This window comes from Pleurodeles waltl, chromosome 1_1, assembly GCF_031143425.1.
Source record: "Pleurodeles waltl isolate 20211129_DDA chromosome 1_1, aPleWal1.hap1.20221129, whole genome shotgun sequence".
NCBI classification, from domain to species: domain Eukaryota; kingdom Metazoa; phylum Chordata; class Amphibia; order Caudata; family Salamandridae; genus Pleurodeles; species Pleurodeles waltl.
Window position 1 is genome coordinate 790,531,662 of NC_090436.1, and position 16,657 is coordinate 790,548,318.

At 45.3% G+C, this 16,657-nt stretch overlaps 1 protein-coding gene across 11 annotated transcripts in view; it reads right to left on the reverse strand.

Annotated features, from left to right (window-relative positions):
* Positions 1–16,657, reverse strand: part of AOPEP (aminopeptidase O (putative)) — a 1,364,679-nt gene that overhangs the window by 1,245,400 nt on the left and 102,622 nt on the right. The window lies entirely within an intron of this gene.

Here is a 16,657-nt window from a genome sequence, read left to right on the forward strand (position 1 = left end):
TACAGTATTTATTTTGCTGTGTATCATATCAATTTCAAAGCACAACATATTAATTTTGACAAGTTTCATTTTAATTTCAGCATTGGTCATATTCAGTTTAAGACATGTTGAATTCATTCCGGTGGAGCACATATTTGTTTCAATGCATGTCATATTCATCTTAGCATGTGTCATATTTCTTTCAATGGATGCTTCATTCATATTAACACATCTTAATTTTAACATGAATCATATCCATTGCAACATATATTGTAATCATGTCAATGTATATCATATCACTTTCAAAGCAAGACATATTCATTGTGATAAATGTCATGATCATTTTAACGTTACTTGTATTATTTTAAAGCATGTCAAATTCATTTCAATGAAGGTCATATTCATTTTAATGTAGGTAAACTTCATTTTTACATGTGTTATATTCTTTTCAATCAATGTTAAGTTTATTTCAATGGATGTCATATTCATATTAACACTTGTCATATTAATTCTAAGATGCAACTTATCAATTTTAACTATATCATATTAATTTGAATATGTATCATATTAGTTTGAATATGTGTCATATTAATTTCAGGGCGTGCCATATTCATTTTAACAAATCTCATGTGAATTTCAGCTGTGGTCATACTCATTTGAAGGCATGTCAACTTCAATTCAATGGGGTTGCATTAATTTCAACACAAGCCATATTCATTTTCAATCATCTACTATTAATTTCTGTGTGTCTCATATTCATTGCCATCTCGGTAATATTCATTTCAACACAATTCAAATTCATTGCAACATGTTTAATGTTTATTTCAATGTACATTGTATTAGTTTCAATATGCATTGTTTTCTTTTCAGAATATAATATATTCATTTCAATACTTTATATTATTTTCAATCTGCCATATTAATTTCAATGTATGTAATATTTTTCTTGGCATAAGTCAATCATTTCAAGAAATGCCCCATTCTTATAGGTGAATATTGTATTCGTTTCAGTGATTGCTTTATTGTTTACAGTGAGGGCCATATTAATTTTAGTATGATTTATATATATTTCAGTATATTTCTTATTCAATTTGGTATGTGTGTCATTCATAGTAATCACTGAGTAGCATATTCATTCTGCCAGGTTTCATATTTGCTTTGGTTCAATTCAGATTCACTCTACCAGGTATCATAATTATTTTGACACATAGTACATTCATTCTGGTGTGTGTCATATTAATTTTGCAGCACACTATGCGTTTCAGGAGGTGTCCAATATGGGGAGCTGTAATTTTGACATGAACGGCTTCCCATATTACCCTCCCTGCATATTGGTGATGTAAATATGGGGATAGGTTTTGCATATCCTTCAACATATGCAAGTTGCAGAATATCTACGTTTGCCTAAGGTGCAAAGTATGTTTAAAGTATACTAGCTACTTTCAGTAGTCCAAGTATGTTGATCATGTGTCATCAGATGCCAGGACAATAAATGATTGGCGCGTCACCAATAAAGGGGACCAAAGAGGATACAAAACACTGACAGAGGCTGGAAAGCCACACGTGTGTTTTTCTTTGATTTACTTATCTGTTTACAATTTATATTCCTATCTAGCCCAGTGTTTGACTAAACGTTCGGTTATACATTAGAGGTCAACTTGAGGACATCACCCTCTCTTGGTACCGCGGATCACAGAAGTACGTTGTATTAACCCCTTTCTTCACTGAGGAGAGAGGTTTGTGACTTCAAGCCAAGGAACATCACAACATCATCTGCAAATATTGTGCTCTTAAGATAATCTTTGTTAACTGCCTCCTTCGAGTTTTTATCAGATTCAGATGTTGCATCGAGGCAGCTAAGTATTTTTTGATTGCAAGCAGTATAACCGTAGTTTACTTTAAACAATATGTTACAAACAAAACTCTAAAATGTAACATTTAGATTACTTACGTTTGACAGGTTTTCACAAACACTGAATGAATCTTCAACCCTTTTACACAGTTTCCCAAAAAATTTCAAACCACAGTTTTTTCCACAGACTTCAAGCAATTTATTGTTGGACTCGAAAACAAAAGCTGCCTGATTTCTCCTGAATATTGCGGGACGTTCACTTTAGAAAGAGACCAACCACTTGTGATTCAAATGAAAGTATAAGTTTTGCTGCATGAAAACAGTCACCTTCAACTGAGACAAGCATTCGACCAAAACCACACGGGCAAGCGGCTGAATCCTAGATTCTAGTGGTCTGAAAAGCCATTCATATCTTGGCTCCTTATGAAAGTCCCAATGTATGAACTAGAATTGAGTTCCCCGTTGGTAAATTGAAGAGTCTGTGGTCTGCAAATCCCAAGGCAGCACCCGCTGATGAGGAAAAGGGAATCTGTCTCAGTGATGCTAATGGCATTCCATCCTGGAATAAGTGGACACCTCTGAGGGTAGCAGAGGTGTCCCAGATGTGGGGAAGGACATGACCCAAATGGGTGAAGTAACTTCACTGGAAGGATATCCAGCAGGGTAAGCTGGTAAAGAAGACTGGCAACTTGATACCCAGATGCTGGAACAGCAAACTCAGGAGACAATGGTAGTGTAATTCTCCTTCACAGGCAACTTTCCCCAATGTTATGCCCAGAAAGGCTTTTCAAAGTGTGTTTGTGCGCTGTTCTGTCCCTTTTTTGACATTTAGGACTTGTTTCAGATTGCACGCCCAAGCCTTTAGTGAAGTTCATTAAAGCGCTGTCACCTGAAGACTAATCTGTGTTTAAAACTATACCCCTGTATTATTAGCTAGCAGAGTAAATTTTACGTTTTTGAAACACTGCAAGGGAAACCCAGTTCCCACATGCTTAACCTTCTTGGGTCAAGGCTTTGAGCACTAAAGGCCATTCCAGCCTAGCTTCAGTGTTAGACACTATTACTAACCCACAGTAGACCTCGTGTAAGGCTCTGTAGGCACCTCCTGTCCATACCTAATTTGTGGCTGCTTTTCACCACGGGTTCAAGCGCTGTGTAGAACTTTTAGAGTATCAAAGGAACCTAGGAACGTTACACCTGAAAGTTCACCAAGTTGACCCATCTTCAGACTACTAGACTCCTCCCCTACTTCAACTAAATGGAGTGCACGCCCGAAAAAACACATCATCATTTTAGGGAATCCTGTGTAAAAGGGGGTTTACTCATCTTGAGCTGTGCATTGAAGCTGTGGAAACAAGCATTTTAATTAAGCAGCACTTGTGAGATGATTGACATTTCTCACTGCAGGGTAACCAAGCACAAGGCAGGAGTTTATTGGAAGCTGCCCCACCTGGCCCTCCAAACAATGCTCATAAGTATAAGCTGCATAGGAACCGAGTAACATTCTTTAAAGCCCTTTGACCTGCAGCACAAACAAGATGACCTGAACCGAAGAGAGCCTTAAACGAGTCATAAAAACTGCTGGCTGTCAAAACATTTAGCCAAAATTCATAAATAATGAAAAAGTAAACAGACGTGTGTGAGCTGTTCAAAAGCGTCTGGTTTGGGGGTGTAACCTGGAACAACAAGATAGCTGCAAAAACTGCTAGGCTTTGACCTAATTTCAACATCTAGGACAAAATCATGGATGAAGTTAGCCCATGTGCACTGCCTGCGAACTCTGCATCATCTTGGCAATATTAAAATCCATCTGACTAATTCCAAGTGAAATCTGGAGGCAGTCCACGCAGCTAGATGCCACATAGGAGTCTTAAAGCAATTTCCACAGATGAACAATTGCGTTTCGCTAAATATGTCTGGAAAGCCTAGATGATTAGCCATGGCAGAATCAGATGTACTACAGGACAGCCCAGTGAGGAGGGTCACTTCCAGATACAGGGAGAGCGTGGAAGGATTGACGAAGAAAGTCTGCTAGCGAAGGTAACCCTCCCTGAATTGTCAACCTCACCTGTTTATTTAGATCAGATGGCCTAACCTCTGTCCCATTAAAAGAGGTGGGGTATGCCTGCTGGTGAAACAATGAATCCTAAGGTCACCCAGACCTTGTCTGCCTTCGGAAATCACAACTCCTACATGGACAATGCATATCCTCTCCCAGACCTCCGACGGCATTCTGCAGGCTGAAACCTAGCCTTCAACATAGTCAGTGGTGTATACCAAGGTGGCCCAAGCAGCAGCTCCTGGGACACCAGCAGTAGAGGGAGTCGTGATCAGAAAAGGAATCAAAGCAGTAGGAGCTAGAGCTGGTGGCATGGCAGAGACATAATGACATCATGATGCTCAGAAACCATCATTGTGAGCTTGGAGCAATGTCTGGAATAAGAAACAGGAAATGTGAATAAACTCCCCTATTTGGCTATAAAGATGATATGTCAATACAAAGACCACACTGACATTTCTATTGTTAATCTCCTTTTCCAAAGTAAAAAATTCCTGAACACAGTTCACACTTAGAGCCTTGTGATCAGGACTTTGTCTGAACAAAGCACTAGCGAGCCTCTTTGGACACAGTACAAGCTTCACTTTTCAGTAATAAATGATGCCTAAGGTACGGATTTTGGGATGATGAGAATTTCCTGTCCCGACACTAATAGGGAATGAGAATTCAATCAATCAATCAATCTGGTATTTGTAAAGCGTGGCTTGTCATCCGTGTAGGTATCCAGGCACTTGAAGCGGGTCTTCACACAAAGAGCCAGGTCTTGAACCCTTTCCTGAATTCGGTCAGTGTAGGGGAGGTCTGGCGGTGGAGGGGGAGGGTGTTCCAGGCCTTGGTAGTGAGGTGGGATATGGAGCGGCTTCCGGCGCGGCACTGGCGAGTCATTTGCGCGAGGGTCAGGTGTGCGGAGCAGAGGTTCCTGCGGGGGTGGTGGAAATGCAGACATTGGTTCAGTTTGGCAGGCCCCTGGTCATGGAGGGCTCTGTAGGCTTGGGTGAGGAGCTTGAAGTGGCATCTCTTCTGGACCAGTAGCCACAGGAGGTCTTTCAGGTGCTGGGAGATGTGGGCTTTCTTGGGTAGGTCGAGAATCAGTCTGGCGACTGTGTTCTGTTTTGATTGGAGCCTTTGAATTGCCTTGGTGGTGGCACCTGTATAGAGTGCATTGCCGTATTCAAGACGGCTGGTGATGAGGGCATGAGTGACTGTCTTTCTTGTGTTGATGTGGAGTTACTTGAACATTTTCCAGAGTATACAAAGCATGTGGAAGCAGGCTGAGTGAGTTGACCTGACATCTCATGGAGAGTTCATTGTCTAGGAGGTTTGCAGGTGTGTTCTTTCGGCATGGGGGTGGGGCGAGCTCCGATGGCCACCAGGAGTTATTTCAGAGGGAGGTATTTTGCCAAAGATGCAAACATCCGTCATGTCTGTGTTCAGCTTAAGCAGTTGTGTCCTTCATCCATGCTGCGACATTCTTCATGCAGTTGAGGGAATTTGTCTTGGTAGCCGTAGGGTCGTCAGAGAGTGATAGGACAAGGCTGCGTGTCGTCGGCATAGGAGATGATGTTTATATTGTGCGATCCGACTATTTCCGTGAGTGGAGTCATGTAGATGTTGAAGAGTGTGGCGCTAAGGGACGAGCCTTGGGGAACACAACAGATGTTAGGCTTGGCTTGCAATGTGGATGTGGGAAGCAGACTTTCTGGGTGCACTCTGTGAGGAAAGATGCCATCCATCTGAACCCGTCGTCGGTCATTCCCATCTGGTGCAGGCTGTGGACGAGTGTGTGGTGGGAAACCATGTCGAAGGCAGCGGATAGGTGGAGCAGGATGAGGGGGTGGATTCTCCTTTGTCGAGTATGGTTTGGATGTCACCTAAGGCAGCGATCAAGGCTGTCTGGGTGCTGTGGTTGATTTTGAAACGTGATTGAGTCGAGTCTAGTAGGTTGTTTCTCTCCAGGTGTTCAGTGAGTTGGAGGTTTACGGCCTTTTCCAGGTCTTTGGAGGGGAAAGGAAGCAACAAGACTGGTCAGTAGGTATGTAGTTCGGTCTGCTGAGGGGTTCTTGAGGAAGGGTCTGACCTCAGCGTGTTTCCAGGCATCGGGAAAGATGGAAGTGGCCAGTGAAGCGTTGATGATGGTGGTGACTTGGCAGTTGATCTCGTCCCTTCTGCGGCTGAAGAGTCGGTGGGGGCAGCAGTCAGTGGGTGCTCCAGGCAGTTGTGTCCATGCCGCTGAGTTGTTTCCAGGCATTGAGCTGGTGGATGGTAGTGATGGTAGGCTGCAGGTTGGGGATGTTGGAGAGTTGAGGGTTGAAGTTCTTGTAGATGGTTGCTATTTTGATGTGGAAGTGGTCGGCGAGGGCGTTGCAGAGCTCCTGTGATGCGGGGATTGCGTTTTCAGTAACTGAGGGGCAGGTGAACTCTCAGACAATGGTGAAGAGCTACTTAGTTCGGTTGGTGCTAATGTTGATCTGAAAGGTCAGGGCCTCCTTCTTTTCTGGTCTGATCTGTCGGTGGTAGACATTGAGGGATGATTTGAAGGCGGCTCTGTCAATTATGTTTTTGCTGCTGTGCCAAGTGGCTTGCCGGGCTAGTCTGAGGGCTCTAGATGGTTTGGTAGGAGCACTTGGTCAGCGGCTTTGGTGATTCAGTCATTGAAGTTACGTACTGCGTGGTGCATGTTGTGGGGGTGGTAAGGCTGGGTGATGGTGAGGGCATCAGCCCATTGTTGCTGCAAGACCTTGTTCCAGCTGCAGTAGGGTGCACTGTGGAGGTTGGGGATGGCACAGGTATGTCTGGAGATGGTGAAGTGTACGATGGAGTGGTCTGTCCAAGTGAGGTCCGAGGAGTGGGTTACCTAATTCTGGTTGGTCCAGAGTGTGTCCTGCTAAGTGCCTAGGATCGGTGACTAGCTGCTTGAGGCTGATGTTGTCCATTCTTTGCAGGACGTCAGTGGAGTTGGTGTTGGTGGGGTCGTCAAGGTGGAAATTGAGGTCTCCTAAGAAGATGCAGCGTTCAGATTCTATGGCAAGCGGGCAGGCAAAGAAGCAGGAACCTGGAGTGCAGGAAGGGCAGGAACCAGAAGCGCGGGGAAGAGGGACCCCGAGGGCAAGGCAGCTAACAAGGCACCTGGCTCTGCACACTGTGATACTGCTGTCCAGGGCCCACTGTATGTGCTCTGACCCCTAAAACCACATCAAACTTCTATACACCTAATTGGCATATTTTACTTACCTATAAGGCCCTAGTATATGATTGAAAGTGTTCTCTGGGCCAGTTAGTTAAATGCCACTAGTGGGCAACAGCACATATGGTGCCACCACTAAAGAGACTAACACCTAGCTGTTTAGGTAGAAACTGCAAATTTGATCTACTAAAATGACCACTTTTTGACAAATGTAAACCATCCTTGTAAATATTAATAAGTCACTCTTAAGTAAGCCTTTAGTACCCATAAGGCAGGGTGCATGATATATAAAAGTAGGCCATATAAAAGTTTAGGTGGTCATTATGAGTTTTGCGGTCCTGCTCCGCCACGCTGTTGGTGGTAGTAACACCGCCGACAGCGTGGCGGAGCAGGACAGCCAAATTATGATCAAAGCGGCCAGTTCATCGCCTGTACCGCCAGGCCGAAGGTTTACCACCTTCGGCCCGGCGGTCCACCTTATACCACCATCGGTATTATGAGTCTCCTTTCTGCCAGGAATTTCCTGGCCGCAACCCCGGCAGGAAATCCCTGGCAGAAAGGATACTGGTGACAGGAATTAACATTCCTGTCGCCAGTATGCGACTCCCCCACCCCCTGAAACAGCCACAGCCCCCCTTGCACCCCCCAAACCCAGTACATACCCCCCACCCCATCCATGCAAGCACACACCATACACACACACACTCTCACATCCACGCACACACATACATGCGTCCACAACACCCCTCCACATCCCTGCATACACGCACTCACCCCACATCCCCGATTCATACACACACCCCCCACACCCCATCCATACACGCACACACCATTCACTCAGACCACATTCATCCCCCCTCACCCCGCTGCCATGCATTCACACAGATACATGCATACACACGCACACTAACACCCTCCCCTCCATTCACACACACTCACACCCCCATTCATACACTCAACACCCGCCTGCCCCCCTCCCCTGTCAGACGTTCACCTTACCTGCTTGCCGTTGTCATCTGGGAGAGAACGGGGTCCATGGGGCCTGCTCCGCTGGCAGCGCCCTGTCACCACAACACTGCCACGCCGATTACAGAGTTGTAATACGGCGGGTGGTGTTGTGGTGACGTGGCGGCGCCAGCGGAGCAACCTCCATTAGACCGCCAACTGCCAGTATGGTTACTGGCGGCTCTCCGCCCAATTTATGGTGGAGAGCTGCCAGGAGTCATAATATGGCGGACTCAAGACTGCCATCACTGGTGGTCATATGGCAGGCGTGACTTCGACGGTCAACTGTTTTGACCGCCAAAGTCATAATGAGGGCCTTAGTGTTAAACATGTCCTTACAGCGACAATGCCCTAAAACCTATTTTCACTGTAGCAGGGTTAGCTGTTCCCTAGGTAAGCATTGGGACACTTTAAAGTTAATAAAGTTATCTGAGCCAAGGGAATAGACCAAAATGTCATTCTTTGACTTAGTAAAATATTTGTAACAAGTCCAATTCATTGGGTAAATTGGTTCTGTAACAAATATTTTGCAAAAAGTACTTCTAAAAAGTTAACCGTAGCTTGCTTAAAGCCTCTAAAGGCCAATTTGCTTATGCTTCCAACTGTCACACAGGAGCTGGATAACTCCTTGTTTAGTTGTGAATTGACTCCCAGAGCTGAGACAAATGCCTTGGGTGTGAGGAGAAGTTGATGTTTCCCTGACAGGAAGGCCTGGGGGCTGCACTCAGCCTCTTGCATATCTTCAAAGGATGCCTACCCTGTCAATGGCAGATGTAGATCGCATCTAGGCCTGCCTTCCCTTTGTCTAACTGGCCAGCCAGGCACCAATCCCAGTGGGAGAGGGGTTGCCCCGAACTTGTTTTGAGAGACAGAGGAGGGTTGTGCTCCTTTCCCGGGCCACACATCTCGGGTGGGCACAGGAGCTCTGAACAAGGGAAGAAAGGTTCTACTATGTTGGAATTAGGGAGAGATGGGCCCTCTGTGATTGTTTGCTGTAGGGCAGACAGAAACTGCTGCAAGAGTGTGTAGGGATGCCCCTGGGAACATTGTTCCTATTGACGAAGGAGGGTCAGCAGTAACCACCATAGACATACTAGTCCCAGGAATAAACGTGGCACTCTCTGTACCTTCTTCAGAACACTGCTGGACCAGTGGAAAACACAAGAAGGACTGTGCCTGCTGTTGTGCTTTGACCTGCTCCCACCTACAGCCAGGACAAAGAAGTGGACTCCAAGGGTCAGTTGGCTGTCCTCCTGTTAAGCTACATGGACATAAAAGCAGCAAGAAGATCACTGAAAGAGCCCAGCTAGCCAGTTTCAACTGGACCTGCACTGGACCACCATGTTGGCTTCAGCTGGAGAGAGTTCTGTCCTCCCAATGGTGTTCTTGATGTCCTGAAAACTTGGTTCGTGTTTGAGTGTACTTGTCCTACTTAACCCTAAATCCTGGAACTTCAAGAATTTTTGCATGTAGAAATGAGGGAAGATAGAGACCATTCTGCTAAGCTGATCCACCGGGGTGTGCATCATTAGTGAGCCTGACTTTGCTGCTGCTCTTGCTATGTTCTTCTCTGCAGCAGCACATTTGATTCAACAGGCCCAACCGGTATCCAACGACATTGAACCACTTCGTCTACAGCATGCAGTCTTGCCCCGCTGAAGGAATCAGGTTTCCAGACAGAGACTAAAGGCCTGATTTAGATTTTGGCTGACAGGTTACTCCATCACAATGGTGACGGATATTCCATCAGCCAAAATATAAATCCCTTATGAAGTATGGGATTTATATTTCGGTGGACGGGATATCAGTCACTGCCGTGATGGAGTAACCTGCTTGCCAAAATCTAGATCAGGCCCTAAGTCTGAAAGTAGAAATCTTCCCTGCACTTAGCGCTGAGCAGCATCTGATCACAGTTGATGGCTTCCTGTGAGTGAACTTTGGGCTTTTCCTGCTCAGAGCTTTTCCTGCCTCAGTCAAAGACTTCTCTGAGACTTTGTCCTTTTGTAACCCATTGTCGACAACCCTGTTTCTGGCAATAGCATGCTGCCGCATGCTTAGGACTCTACCTTCTCAATTATTTTTTTTTAAGTCAGGAGGTAACTCTTAGAGTGGGAACAACCTGGTCTTTGTATCCGACCTATGTTCCATCGCAGTCAGTCTTAAAATTTACCATTGTCCCGGTCTTGCATGACCAGTTGCCAGCAGTGAGCACTTTCTGCTTTGTGGCACTTTTCTTTCATTTAAACCTTTACACATTCATACCTCCGGTTCCCCTTATCACATTTGTCTTTTTTGATGTCATTTTGTTCATTAAAATATTATAAACCTGAGTGAGATTTTAGTTGTGTTGTCAAATTTTTCACTGTTTCGGTACTTCTAAATGCCTTGCACATTTTTCTCAAGTAAAGTCTGTCTGCTCTGTGCCATAGCTATCAGAGCTCGAGCTAAGGTTTAATGATTGAAACGTTTACTGGATCTAACCAGGAATAGTGACATTAATACTTGTCGTGTACTACCATCCACCTCAACTAATAATCCACAATCTCACATATCTCTACTATCTGATTTCAAAGATACAATTTAGAAAAAGAGGGGTGCCCTGTTAGGAAACATAGGAAGAAAATACAAGAGCTGAATTTTAAATTGCAAAGTGGCACCTAGTAATCGCACATTTGTTTTCAAAACCAAAAGAGGGCTGCTGTGACTGGCAGGAAAGAGAAGAGGAGGGGGTAGAGGGGTTTGAGATGCTGAGGACAGGAGGAAAAGAGTCAGAAGAGTCCAAGAAAGAAACTCAGACTTCAACCTTTAAGGAGGTTGAGAGGGTGAAAAGAAACACTAAATACTGATGAACAAGAGATGGGGGACAGTGATCAATCAATCTTAAGACACCTAATGCAGGACGATGGTGGAAACTAATGAGATCAGAAATAGTTTTGTGATCAAGGACAAGGGCAACTGAAAGAAGAACAACTGTCTGACGTGGCATTTTAAGACTGGTGATTCACAGGGTAAGGCAAGGGCCTTACTGCTGTGAGTCCATAGCAAGTCCAGTCACTTAGTGATCTATAATGTAAGAGAGATTTTTTCATAGCTCCTAGGACTTATGAATGAATGTTATTAGGGAGATGTTAATTTGCTAGATTTGTGGAGATTCCAAGGCACATTTACTGGGCAACATTTTCTTATTATTTTGGGAGATGTATGGAGGATGTCTGCAAGGGTATGGAGGATTTGTGGTTTTGATGTAACTTCAGTGCACATGTCAAACTGTGGCTTTCCGTTGACCTCATCAGAATGATTGAACAAATGGGCAATTTGTGAGATGGATTGTCTTCATGCTTACAGTGGAATGCCAATGATCCTGGTGACAAGATTTAAAGAAAGAAATAATGCCGTTTATGTGTAGGATCACACAGAACCAAGTTATTTTACATGTAATTCAATGATAAGTACTAAGTGTACATTTTTGGGAAGTACTTACTATAACCAGATGGAACATGGTGTATTCCATTATAGTCACACGAGCTGTCAACTTTAACGGTTATTAATTGCTACTTCTACAAATGCAAATGATTCACAGATGTAGGAAGTTGGCTCTGTATACACTATCTCAAAGTGAGAGATAGTGTGCACAGAGTCCATGGGTTCCCCTTAGAGGTTGATAGTGGCAAAATTAGATAATTCTAATGCTCTATTTTGTGGTAGCGTGGTCGAGCAGTAGGCTTATCAGAGGGTAATGGTAAGCATTTGTTGTACACACACAGGCAATAAATGAGGAACACACACTCAAAGACTAAACTCCAGGCCAATAGGTTTTTATTTAGAAAAATATATTTTCTTAATTTATTTTTAGAACCACAAGATTCAAATTTGAGGTAAGCATATAAAATGCAAGGCACTTCACACAGGTAAGTATAGCAATTTGATTTAAAACAGTAGTGCACACAGTGTTTGTTAATATGGCAAATAGGTATTTTAAAAGTGGACACTGCAAAAATCAACAGTTCATGGGGGAGGTAAGTTTTGGTTAGTTTTTCAGGTAAGTAAAGCACTTACACAGTCAGTCTCCTGGGCATAGGCAGCCCACCGTTGGGGGTTCAAGGCAACCCCAAAGCCACAGCACCAGCAACACAGGGCCGGTCAGGTGCAGAGGTCAAAGGAGGGCCCAAAACACATAGGCGCCTATGGAGAACAGGGGTGCTCCAGTTCCAGTCTGCTAGCAGGTACGTATCTGCGTCCTCGGGGAGCAGACCATGGGTTATTTGTAGCGCACTGGGGTGTGGGGGGCACACACAAGCACACAAAACACACCCTCAGCGGCACAGGGGCATCACAGGGACAGTGTGCAAAGCAAGCGTCAGATTTGTTGTAGGAATCAATGGAGGGACCCGGGGGTCACTCTGGCGATGCAGGCAAGGCACAGGGGGGCTTCTTGGGACAGCCATCGACTGGGCTAGGATGAGGGCCGCCTGCTGGTCATTCCTGTACTGGTAGTTGGTTCCTCTTGGTCCTGGGGGCTGTGGGTGCAGTGCTTGATCCAGGCGTTGGGTTCCTTTGTTATCAGGCAGTCGCGGTCAGGGGGAGCTTCAGGGATCCTCTCTGCAGGTGTCGCTGCTCAGGTGCAGGGTGTCAACTCAGGGTGTCCACGTCATTGGAGTCCCTTGGGAGCCCTCTCTGCAGTGTTTGTTGTCCTGAACTCGAGCAGGGTGCGTTGGGTGCAGAATGTGAAGACTCACGCTTCTGGCGGGAAGTGAGAGTCTCTTTAACGTTGCTTCTTTGTTGCAATTTTGTTGCGGTTTCTGGACAGAGCTGCTGTCCTCAGAGATTTTTGGTCCTTTAGGCGCAGGTCAGTCCTCTGAGTTCTCAGAGGTCGCTGGTCCCGCTGGATGCGTCGCTGTGCAGGTTCTTTGAGTCTGGAGACAGGCCGGTAGGGCTGGGGCAAAGTCAGTTGTCGTCTCCATCATCTCTGCGGGACTTTCAGGTCAGCAGTCCTCCTTCTTGTTGTAGGTTGCAGGAATCTGATTTCCTGGGTTCAGGGTTGCCCCTAAATATTCAATTTAGGGGTGTGTTTAGGTCTGGGGGGTAGTAGCCAATGGCTACTTTCTTTGGGGGTGGCTACACCCACTTTGTGCCTCCTCCCTAAGGGGAGGGGGGCACATCCCTATTCCTATTGAGGGAATCCTCCAAAACAAGATGGAGGATTTCTTAAGGCTGGGGTCACCTCAGCTCAGGACACCTTAGGGGCTGTCCTGACTTGTGGGTGACTCCTCCTTGTTTTTCTCATTATCTCCTCTGGACTTGCTTCCAAAGTGGGAGCTGTGTCCAGGGGGCGGGCATCTCCACTAGCTGGAGTGCCTTGGGGCATTGTAACACGAAGCCTGAGCCTTTGAGGCTCACTGCTAGGTGTTACAGTTCCTGCAGGGGGGAAGCGTGAAGCACCTCCACCCATGCAGGCTTTGTTTCTGGCCCTAGATAGCACAAAGGCTCTCAACCCCGGGGGGTCAGAAACTCATCTCAGTGGCAGGCTGGCACAGACCAGTCAGCCCTGCAATGAAGGATTGGGGTAAAATACAGGGGGCATCTCTAAGATGCCCTCTGTGTACATTTTTTAATAAATCCAGCACTGGCATCAGTGTGGGTTTATTATTCTGAGAAGTTTGATACCAAACTTCGCAGTATTCAGTGTAGCCATTATGGAACTGTGGAGTTTGTTTTTGACAAACTCCCAGACCATATACTTAATATTGCTACCCTGCACTTACAATGTCTAAGGTTTGGCTTAGACACTGTAGGGGCATAGTACACATTCAGCTATGCCCTCACCTGTGGTATAGTGTACCCTGCCTTAGGGCTGTAAGGCCCGCTAGAGGTTTGACTTATCTATGCCACAGGCAGTGTTTTGTGGGCATGGCACCCTGAGGGGGATGCCATGTGGACTTTGCCTTTTTCTCCCCACCAACACACACAATCTGCAATGGCAGTGTGCATGTGTTACACGAGGGGTCCTTTAGGGTGGCACAACACATGCTGCAGCCCTTAGGGACCTTCCCTGGTCACAGGGTACTTGGTACCACTGATACCTTTTACAAGGGACTTATATGTGTGCCAGGGGTGTGCCAATTGTGGAAACAATGGTACATTTTTAGTGAAAGAACACTGGTGCTGGGGCCTGGTTAGCAGGGTCCCAGCACACTTCTCAGTCAAGTCAGCATCAGGCAAAAAGTGGGGGTTAACTGCAACAGGGAGCCATTTTCCTACAATAGAGAAAAGTATATTTCCTTTGGAGGAACAAAATAGTTACTGACATTTAAGCTTATACTTTTTCTCCACTTCCTGTGGAAATATTTCATGGAGAAATTCAGGGGATCATTGTGGAAGTTAATGTTAGTCTTGGCGGATAAGTGACTTAAATGACAACTTTGTTCCTGGGTTGGACAGACTGAAGCAGGGAGCCAGGTGCAGGATGACCTCTTAAACTTGCCATTTTTCAGGGTTGTTTGAGCTGTGAAATGGTTCTCATTTTACTCATTTATGTCATGACAATATCCCCAAAGAGTAAAGGAGTAAAGCACATCGGGTTCTTGGCCAGGAGAAGCTCTCATAATTCGCAATTAATGTTGAAGAAAGGCACTCAAATCATGCTAGTGTGGAGAATGTATGGTTTTTCCCATCAAGATGCGCCAATGCAGATAATCCTTCTTAACATATAATCCCTTTAAAACTTGTAAAAAAGTAGAAGAGGTGTTCTATAAAATTCAGTCAGAGACGGATTGTGATTGCTGTTGTCTAAGTGAGGTGAAGACAGAGTTTCTTCTACTGGCTCGGATGCCTTCTTTGGCTAAGGAAATGAAGACAACAGTATAGTGAAGTGAGAGTCGGCACCTTCAAAATGTAAAGTTTAGAACAAGGTGAACTCTGGGAGTATTTCTTGGTGCCTGGCTGTCCAGGAACAATCATAATAATGAAATAATACAATTTTCCAATTATCATCTCCAATGTTTCACAAGGACCAGGCACTTGCTGGAAGAGAAGGATGGGTAGTGAGTCTATCATTCTGTAAGGACCCTTTGGTCAGCTGACAAGAACATCCTCTGTAAACCTGGGAATAAGAGAAGAAAAACTGGCAGGCGGGCCTATCCAGGTCAGGCTTTAGCAGGGGATCTGAGAAATAATCATCTTTCCTTCAAAAAAACAATTGAAACGTATCTGTTTCAAGTTAACCTCTAGCCACATATTCTAGATCAGTGCTTTGGTAAATCTTTGAGGTATATAGATTTGTCCTTAAGAGACCGTGGCAGAATGGTGATAGAGCCAGTGGCATAACAAAAGCCCCTGAAAGCCCCAGGGGGAAACTCCAGGGCACCCACTCATACCTGGCCGGCGTGTGTCCTGGGGGGGGGGGGCGGGAGGAGAGGGTGGGGCCTCCATGTTCTGTGCAGGCCCCCCCCTTCAGTTTCGTTATTCCATTGGATAGAGCATAAATTACTTCATAACCTGTGAAAGGAGGTCTCTCAAAACAGGAGCTACCTTTATAAATCTGCTATGGAGTGCGGGGGCCATGAGAACAGGACATGTGGGTATCAAACTGGGAATTCGGTATTTAAGGATACATGTCTGGTAATGATTAACCACAACTGTGGAAAGTACGTCAATTACGATAACACAGCCCGACCTTTTAAATGATCCACTGAGCACTACTAACTTTTTCACTACTGTGGGATTATATTCCTTATTTTCATTTCCTGAATGCAAATTTGAAACGTAAATAAAGAAAATGCTATTATCTCGGCAGGAAAGAAAGAACGTGGATGTGTTTTTGTGTTTTTTAAGTGGACAGAATGTCTGGTCCATCACATGGATATGGTGGCAAAATGTGTTTCACGTCATCTATGCGGTCTTCACTCGCCTGCCACTGATGTAAAGCCAGTCTGCCTTCTGTCTGTTAAACCGAACTACCCAGCCTTTGCAAACATCAGAAAGGCAGTATTTGCCAGTGTGATCCTATGACACAGACTTAAGGAACACGGGGCCAGATGTAGCAACCGGTTTGCATGTCGCAAACTGTGAAAAACGCAGTTTGTGACATGCAAAACGGCCATCGCGATGCAGAGTCACATTTTGCGAGTCGGTACCGACTCGCAAAATGTGATTCCGACTCGCAAATAGGAAGGGGTGTTCCCTTCCTATTTGCGACCACATCGACATGCTGAGTTGCTTTGTGACAGCGAAAGCGGTCGCAAACCAACTCGCAGTTACCACCCACTTGAAGTGGGTGGTAACGCATTCGCAAACGGGAAGGGGTCCCCACGGGACGCCTTCCCCTTTGTGAATATCGCAGAAAATATTTTTTCAGAGCAGGCAGTGGTCCGATGGACCACTGCCTACTCTGAAAAAATCAAACCAAATGGTTTCATTATTTTTTTTAAATTGCAACTCGTTTTCCTTTAAGGTAAACGGGCTGCAATAAAAAAAAAAAATGCTTCTTTAAAAAAAGCAGTCACAGACATGGAGGTCTTCTGTCTCCAGCAGGCCACCATCCCTGTGAGTGCAGGGACTCGCTATGGGGTCGCAATTTGCG